General features: G+C 53.2%; 1 long non-coding RNA gene across 1 annotated transcript; it reads left to right on the top strand.

Annotated features, from left to right (window-relative positions):
• The first annotated feature begins 471 nt into the window (after positions 1-471).
• On the top strand, positions 472-2,823 carry LOC109488512. The gene is made up of 3 exons (XR_002141507.1): positions 472-573; positions 2,258-2,356; positions 2,595-2,823. It is a non-coding gene; the product is annotated as an uncharacterized LOC109488512 (long non-coding RNA).
• The last annotated feature ends 5,512 nt before the right edge of the window (positions 2,824-8,335 follow it).

Raw genomic sequence — 8,335 nt, 5'->3', positions numbered from 1 at the left:
GCAGCTGCTGTGGAAAACAGAAGGGAGATTCCTCAAAAAATTAAAAATAGAATTGTTATGTGACTCAATAATCCCACTTCTGGGTATATACCCCCAAAGAATCAAAAGCAGAGACAAGAACAGATATTTGTACGCCCGTGTTCCTAATAGTTCTATTCACAACGGCCAGAAGGAGGAAGCAACAGGTAGCCATCAAGGATGAATGGGTAAACAAACTGTGGTCTCTCCACGCAATGGGCTATTATTCTGCCTTAAAACGGAGGGAGAGTCTGACCCAGGCTACCACACGGATGAACCTTGAGGACATGATGCTAAGTGAAATAAGCCAGTCACAATAGGACAGGGTTGTATGCGGAACCTAGAGCAGCCAAACTCACGCTGATAGAAAATGGTTGGGTGGTTGTCATGGGGTCTGAGAAGGGAGAGTGGGGAGCTGTTGTTTCATGGGAATAGTTTCCACTTTGCAGGAGGAAGAGCGTCTGGAAGTGGACGGTCGGGTTGGTTGCATTCAACGGGAATGCTCTTCGTGCCATTGGACTGTACACTTAAACATAGCTCAATAGAAAATTTACGGTATGTGTATTTTACCACAATTTAAAACTTAATTAGAATTTAAAAATGTTTTGGCTTAGGAGAGAGAGAGAGAGAGAGAAAGCTTTAAGAAGTTGGTGCTCGGCCGCATATCACAATACTCGTCTTTGGCAGCTGTGGAATTGTCTTGGGGTGTGAAGGGATCTCAGGCTCAGAGGCACAAAGGGGAGGAAAGGGAGTGAGAAACAGGCTGGAAGGAGCTGAGCAGGGGCTGAGGGAAGGAGGCTGGGCAGTGCTGGGGCGAAGGGCTGTTAAGAGGACAGGTGACCGAGCAGGTGGAGCCCTGGGCCAGCAGATGTCCGCACTGATGGGAACCCCAGGCTCTCCCCACACCCTGTGGGCTACTCTGTGGATCTGGGAAGAAAAGCCACAAGCAGAAGGCTTTCAGTTTCAGGTGGCTAGAAGCTAATTCTAAGTGGTGTAAGACAACAAAGAATCTTGTGATGAAAGCATCTAGGGATACGTGGAGTTCAGGTACAGCTGGACTGGGGTGCCTGCCTTTTGCGTTCCATCTCTCTGCCTTTCTTTCATCTCTTTAGGCTCAGTTTGTAGGAAGGCTTTTCTCTCCTAATGGCAGAGATGGCCCCACAAGCTCAGGTTACATCTTACCAGTCAGTAACTCCAGAAAAACAAGAGGGAGCTCAAAGGCTTCTAGCAAACCTCTCAACCCAAACTCTCATTGGTCTGACCTGGTCATCGTGACCGTTTTTGATTCAAAGCGTGTCCAGGAGAGTGAAAGTCTCTGACTGAGCATGCGTGGGTCTCATGTTCGCTGTGGAGTCAAGGGTGGGCTCAGCCCCATGCCAACTTCAGGGGCTGAGAATGGGGGCATGGTGGGTGGTTCTCCAGAGGGGAGCCTACTGCCACTTCCTCACATGGGGGATGTCTGCAAGGCAGGGAAAAGCATGCAAGCCTGTTCCATGGTCTCCTTCCTCCTCGGACCCGTTAGATCAGGTGACAACAGGTGCCTGGGCTCAGACAAGAATAAGGGAGTGGCCAGTGGACAGCAGAAACACAATTTCCGTAGTATCTGAGGAGTGAGGGGACAGGGTACCCGTGGGCAGATCCCTCTGCGACTTGGCCCTGCCCCCTAGAAGCTGTCCCTGGGCCTGTTATGAGATGGTTGCCTGCCCACAGTCGCCTTGACAAGCAGCCCACTCTGCCCCAGGGAGCCCAAGGGCCTGCCCCGTCCTCTGTCTGCCCAAGAGGCTGGCATGTGGCAGGGCTGCCCAGCGCTAGGCTGCTGAGGGCCGCTGAGGGTCCGTGCCAGGTGGCGTGAGCTCGTGGGGCAGAGTGGCACTGGGGATGGAGAAGCAGGGTCAGAGGGCCGGGCCTGCGGCATACAAGGGCCTTTGGCAGCCTTGGGTGAGCGGAGATTAGTTCTACTCTGACCCTATCAGCAGGAGAAACTCAGATACATCCCCAAGGGGAGCTGCAGGGGGAAGTAACAGCAAGAGCAGGAGAGGGCAGGGAGAGGTGCAAAGGGGCAGCTCGAACCATCCCCATTCCTCCCGAGTGGGGCAGGCCCCTGGCCCCCCTCCTTGGCCCCTTCTCTCCTCTCCTCTCTCACAAGGGCGTTGACCTGACAGTCGCCCCAGGAAAGGGTAGCGGGGTGGTGGATTGGAGACTTCTGTCTCACAGTGACAGCACTCCCTACTTCTCACAGGCCGCCTGGCTGTGCAGAGTGGGGACTCCCTTTCCCAGCCTCCTTGGTCTCGGTGCGTCCCTGGGACCAGGCTCCGGCCAACCAGACTGAGCAGAAGTGGTGAGTACAACTTCCTTCTGGAACCCTTTGTCATGATCCTTCCTTGGGTGGAGTCCAGATGGAACAAGGGGCCATCAGGGGCCATGTGGATAAGGTCGATGCCCCATGGGTGGGGGAACCAGGAGACAAAGGAGCCTGGCCCCTGACCACTTTGCAGCATGGAGTTTCCCTGTTCCATGCATGAGAGAGAAATCAGCTTTTCCTGTGTTGAAGCCAACCTCGCTTCCGGTCTCTGCAGCCGAACATCTACAGCAGCTAAACAGCGTGGGTAGAGGAAGAATCCAGAGCATTCCCCTCAACCACACCAGTGCCTTCAGGAGAATGAATCGAAGACCAGCCCCCCAGGGAACACAGGGCAGGAAAGAATCAAGTCGAAGCTCTGCCCATCCTGCACCTGATGGGAACGGTCAGCGCGCTCTGGGCCAGGCACTGTCCCCAGCTCGGGGCTCAGGTCGTGGGACAACCCGCCACAGCCCCTCCCTCATGCCGTGACAGTCCCAGTGTGGGAAGACAGACGATAAATAAGTGATAAAAGTAAAGATGGTATTTTTTGAGAGTGGTAAGTCCTCGGAAGAAATCAGGCAGGCGCACTGGTGCGAGGGACCATTTTAGTTTGCACGGTCAGAGCAGGTGACACTGGGGCTGAAACCTATGTGTTGAGAAAGAGCTGCATGCCTGGAAGGGTCACAGGGAAAGGCTTTTCAGGTGAAGGAACAGCACGCACAAAATCCGAGAGGCATGACAAGCTTGGCATGAGTTAATAAGAAAAAGCTTGCAATATTGTTAACGTGGCGTGCATACCGTGTTAGGCTCTCTGCTAAGTGAGCACGTCTCTCACCTCCCTTAACCCCCCAGCCCGGACACTGGCTCGGTGATCCCCTTCCTTGTTTTCCAAAGCATGGAGCTGGGACCCAGCTGTAAAAGAAACTTGCCCTGGGTCCCACCACTGGTAAACAATGAAGCCAGGCTCTGAGCGCTTTTCTCTTTCCCTCCCCTTGTGCACTCTCATTTTGCTGCCAGCCTTAAAGCTTTCAGGGGTTGAAAATGTGGTCAGAGCTAATGAGGACAGGGCCTTATTATGGTTCTGCCTCACCCCTAATCCTGAGGCCGGTTCACTGGGAAGACGTAATAAAATATCACTGATGAATACAGAGATCGCTGCCCATTCTTTCAAGCACAGCCTTGCCTAAAAGGAGGGCTGGGAGTACAGAACTTTTCTCTTGTTCCTTATTTCGCCAATAGAAGGGAACTTCTTGAAGTCTTAGCTCCAGGAGACATGGTCAGAGTGCCTGGGGTGGGTCAGTCCTGTTGACAGGACCCTGGAATTAAAAGGTGAATGAACCACAGATCTCAGCTCCCTCCAGGATCCTGGTGCCCATCCCTGCCGAGCGTCTGTGGCTAGTATTTTCTGGAAAAGCAATATCTGAGCGGATAAAGGAATGACGGCTGAGGAGCACATTCCTATTGCAAAGGGTGCAAAGAAGACCAATGCACAGAGAGTAGCACCATTAAAGCCCTCCCCTGCACCCCACTTTCTTCTCACCCCAACTTCTTTGCCTGAAAGCCAGTCACTTGACACTTTGCATCCTTCCCTAAGGAGGTGTTTTTGCAATGCTCTCAAAGGTTAGCCATTCCTTTACCCCCATTTTCGCCTCCCTGATGGTTTTAACTCCTTATTTTTAAGTCCTGAGGATTCTCCCTCCTAAATATGTCATGGTCTGCCCCCTTCTCGGCATCTTGGCCACCACTGCCCACATTCAGGTCCCTGTTGCTTCTTGCTGATTCCCAGGGGTCTCCCTGGTCTCCAGTCATGTCCTTCCAAAATCCCAACTCCAGGCTTCTACCAGAGAAATCCTACTACAAGGCAAATTGGGCCATAGAAGGGGCATTGGAGAATTTTGGGGGCTGCCCAACACCTTCCAAATGCCTGCCCTGTGTTTGGAGAGTTTCCCATAATGCAGTTCCCACCGTTCCAGATGGTGTGCTCCCAGCCTCCCTTGCTGCGGGGGTGGTCATGTGACTTCTGTTTCTCCAGTCAGATCCTCTCGTTTGAGCCGATGCTCTGGAAGGGAAGCGGCAGGGAGAATGGAGGCTTTGTTAAACAAGGCTGCGGTGGCTTCTGGTCCTTCTGGGGGAGCATGGTGCACTTTCTGGTTTCCTGTGCCCTGAAGTCAGGTGCAGCTTATGGCTGTGTATTTCCTGATCTTGGCTGTCTGAGTCTTTGGAGAAGTCTCTATGCCACCTGCTCTCTTTTAATCAAGTCCAGTTTTGAGTGAACCAGTCAAAGTGGAGTCTGTGGGTTGCAGTTAAGAAGCCTGCCTGATACAAACCACATCATTCTCCCACCAAAATGGTGCTCGTTATTTCCCCGCCCTCCCTGCCCTGCACGTCCCTCTGCAGCTTCAGGTCTGGTGTCCCATCTCGCAGTTTGCACTTGAAGGGTATACCAAGCATGGGCTCCTCGCTTCTCACTCCCTTACGCTATTCTGTGCACTGGAGTTTTTCTCTTACTATAAGCTGCGATGTGCCCACTTCACAGAAGAGAAAGTGGAGTCTCAGCGACACGGTCACGTGTTTGCCAGAGTCACAACCAGAACTCAGATCCCCGCTGAGTACCGGACATGACCCCGATGCGGAAAAACTGTCGACATCTCTCAGTCATGTTCAGCTGAGGTCCTGTCTCCTTTTAAGCTGAATTCAGGCCTCCTTAAAGTCCCTTTTCCCCTAATGTCCCTTCACCCACAGTCCACAGTCCGTCCCCTCCCCATGCCAGGCACTGCAACTCATTCCCCACCCAGGCCAGGCACCATCCCACGTCCCCTCCTTTGCCCGGAGAGCTTCCTGTCCCTGACTGTGTCCCTGTCCCTTTGGTCTAATGGTGAGGTTGCAGGCTCTGCGGCCAGATTCCCTGGGTTCAAATCCTGCCTCTGCCTCTCCCCGTTCACCTGAGACGAGGCAAGTCATCCAGCCTCTCTGTGCCTCGACTGTCTCATCTGTCACCTCGCTTAACGATGGTGAGCCTCTCACGTGTGTTGTGTGGAAACACCGAGTAAACTCAGCTGAGTCGCTTGGTAAGCGCACAGTAAGCGTTAGCTACTGTTCCTCTCATCATCACCGTCACCATCTGGCAAAGTCTGTGTCTGTCCACCTCTCATGACTCCTCTTCCCTTTGAGCAGCCCCTCCCCAGTGGGGAGAACTCATTGCTTCCCAATCAGGGCCCCAGGACGCCCTCATCCAATCCTTACCTGGAGCACATCTCCCGTCTCTTCTGAGCGCTGGAGGCAGCAGAGTCTGGAGCCTGATGTCCTGGGCTCATACTTGGCTCCAGCCTCTGATGAGCTGTGTGACCTTGAGCAAGTGACCTAACTTCTCTGTGTATGCTTCAGTTTCCCAGGGGACATGGCAACGATAAAAGGACCCACTTCATGGAATAGTGTGGAGACCAAATGTCTTAGCACTTAAAACGGTGCCTGGCACGTGGCCAGCGCTCAGTAAAGAGCTTCCATCCGTTGTTTGCTGTCTGTCTTGCTCTCTACCCAGTGAGCATCTTAAGGGCACGATCCAGGGTTTATTTATCTTTGTGTTCTTGGCACTGCGTGCAGTGCCTGGACGTGCTGGGTGCCACATTCGTGCCCCACGCTTGCGAGTCTGGTCTCATGTCAGTTATTTTTCCATACCTCCTGCCCGAAGGGCGCTGTTCCAGCCCAAAGAAGAAAAAGAGTGCTTTCTTCCAAGCTTGGTCCCCTTTGGGCTGTTGGCTCGGGAGGGCCCCAGAAGACCCAGGGCATGGGGGAACCTGTCAGCTGCGGGGGACTGGCACTCCTCAGCAGGGGCTCAAGGACCACCTGCGCTTGGCTGGGGGGCGTTTAGGATCTCATCTGGAGGCATTTGGAGGGATGCTTCATGCAGAGGGCCACAGCATATGCTCTCTCCTGGGTGGTGCCAGATGGTGGGGATTTGGCTAGGTTCCCTCCATATCTGTGAGCCCGCTGACCCTTCCAGTGGTTCCAGAATGCAACAGAGAAATTATAACGGTGCTTTGAAATGACAGGAGCTGGAAAGCCAGGGGGAGCTTGGCAGAGAAGGAGCACGTCGTTGTTGCTGGTGCTTGACTGTATTCCCGATTCCAGCCTGTATCACGGCCACCCTGGTTAGCTGTCTGCTTCATTCAGTCTGACCACCATGGAAAGGATCCAGAATAGGACGCTGGTTAAGAGATCAGGCCCTGGGCTCAAATCCCAGCTTCTCCACTTACCAGTTGTGCGAACCCCTGGCAAATACCTTTAGTTCTCTGTGCCTCGGTTTCCTTATCTGTGATATGGGAATATTATCACTGTAACAGCAGAGAAACATCTGGGATCAACAGTGCTGTTTGCCTGCATATCAGTATGACAACAGCTAACTCTCACGCAACGCTTACCACGTGCCAGAGACCATTCTTTTCCTGATTTATGCTACATAATCCTTAAGACCACCCAGCGAGGGGAGTGCTAGCATTATCTCTGTTTTTAAAGTAAGCAAGGTAAGGAGAGTTTAAACAACTCACTCGAGGTCATAAAGCAAGAAGTTGGCAGAAGCAGGATTCAAACTTGGGCATTCTGGCCCACGGGCCACGTTCTTACCATCAAGCTGTGCGCCTGACGAGTGACACAGACTTAATCAAAGCCTGGCAAAATCTTGCCCTGCAGCAAGTGCTGTGATCTGCTCTGGAAGACTAAAGGAAGCCATGTACGCGGTAACTTAAAACAACCAGATGCTATCGGCCTAATGGATGCTGATCAATGCCTCTTTTTCCCCTCAAATACAAAGCGTCAGTTTGGATGATTTTGGCTGACCCAACTCCACTTCCTTCAGCAAGGATGATTTCAGCGATTATCATTGTCTACATGGGAGTTCAGGTAGCTGCAGTGTGCGTAACACAGTGGCTCAGGGACGGCATTCAGGAAGCTGGGTTCTTCGCACTTGTGTTCTGGGATCTCTGGGACGTCAGCTTGGTCTGCAGGCCGACTCCCCTCTTGACAACGAGCCAAATGCCCACAGTTCCAGATGGGGAGAATGTCTGAAAGAGAGGAGACAGCAGCGGTTGTCCGTTCTTGCTTGTTTTGTTAGCACTCTGAAATCATTCACTAGAATCTTCCGGAAGACTTCCCATCAGGCTGCCACGACGGGTCATCTGGAGTTGACTGGGTGGTGGAGAAGAGGAGCCATGGCCACCACACAGACTCTGTGCTCTTCTGCTTTCCTTCACTCGCTTCTGCCATTCCTCCTGCGTGAAAGCCTGTCCCATTCCTCAGCACCGCTCTGACAAACCGTTTGTATCATTTAGGACTCGTTTCAGTTGCAGGGAACATGAAACCCAACCAAGAGTGACTTAAATGAAGATGGGTTTGTTTCCTCACAGCACGAGAAGCCCAGAGGCAGGCAGTGCGGAGCCCGTGTCTATCCGTCACTCGCGGCCCAGGGACCAGGCTCTGTCTCCCAGCTTTGCATCCTCAGCACGCTGGCTGTCATCCCCGGGCTCATCACCCTTTGATTCCAAAGGGGCGGCTTCTACTCCAGGCAGCAAGGACAGAGGAGGAGCTGGGGTTGGTGGGGGGCGGAGGGGGGGCTCCTAGGTCACAGAAGCCAGAGGCCGTTCCTGAGAACGCAGTATCTGTTTATGTTTCATTGGCCAGAATGGGGTCACGTGGCGCTGTAGCTGCAAGGGGGTCTGGGATAGTGAGTATCTCAGCTGGGTGCGGGGCTACCTTGGACAGAGCCCGGGTCCTGATGCACGGGAGGGGCCAGTGGACCCTTCAAAGACAACCAGCAGCGTCTGCCACACTCTTCTTCACAGCTCAGCTCAGACTGCACCCCCGCTGAAAACCCTTTCCTCCTCACCCCAAGCCAGTGGGCTGCCCCCCACTTCTGAGACACCAAAGTGAAAAAGAGGAGGGAAAAGGATAGGGTGAAATACCCCATGTGCTTCTTCTTGACCA

The sequence above is a fragment of the Ailuropoda melanoleuca genome, chromosome 13, assembly GCF_002007445.2.
Source record: "Ailuropoda melanoleuca isolate Jingjing chromosome 13, ASM200744v2, whole genome shotgun sequence".
NCBI lineage: Eukaryota > Metazoa > Chordata > Mammalia > Carnivora > Ursidae > Ailuropoda > Ailuropoda melanoleuca.
This window is presented reverse-complemented; position numbering and strand designations above follow the sequence as displayed.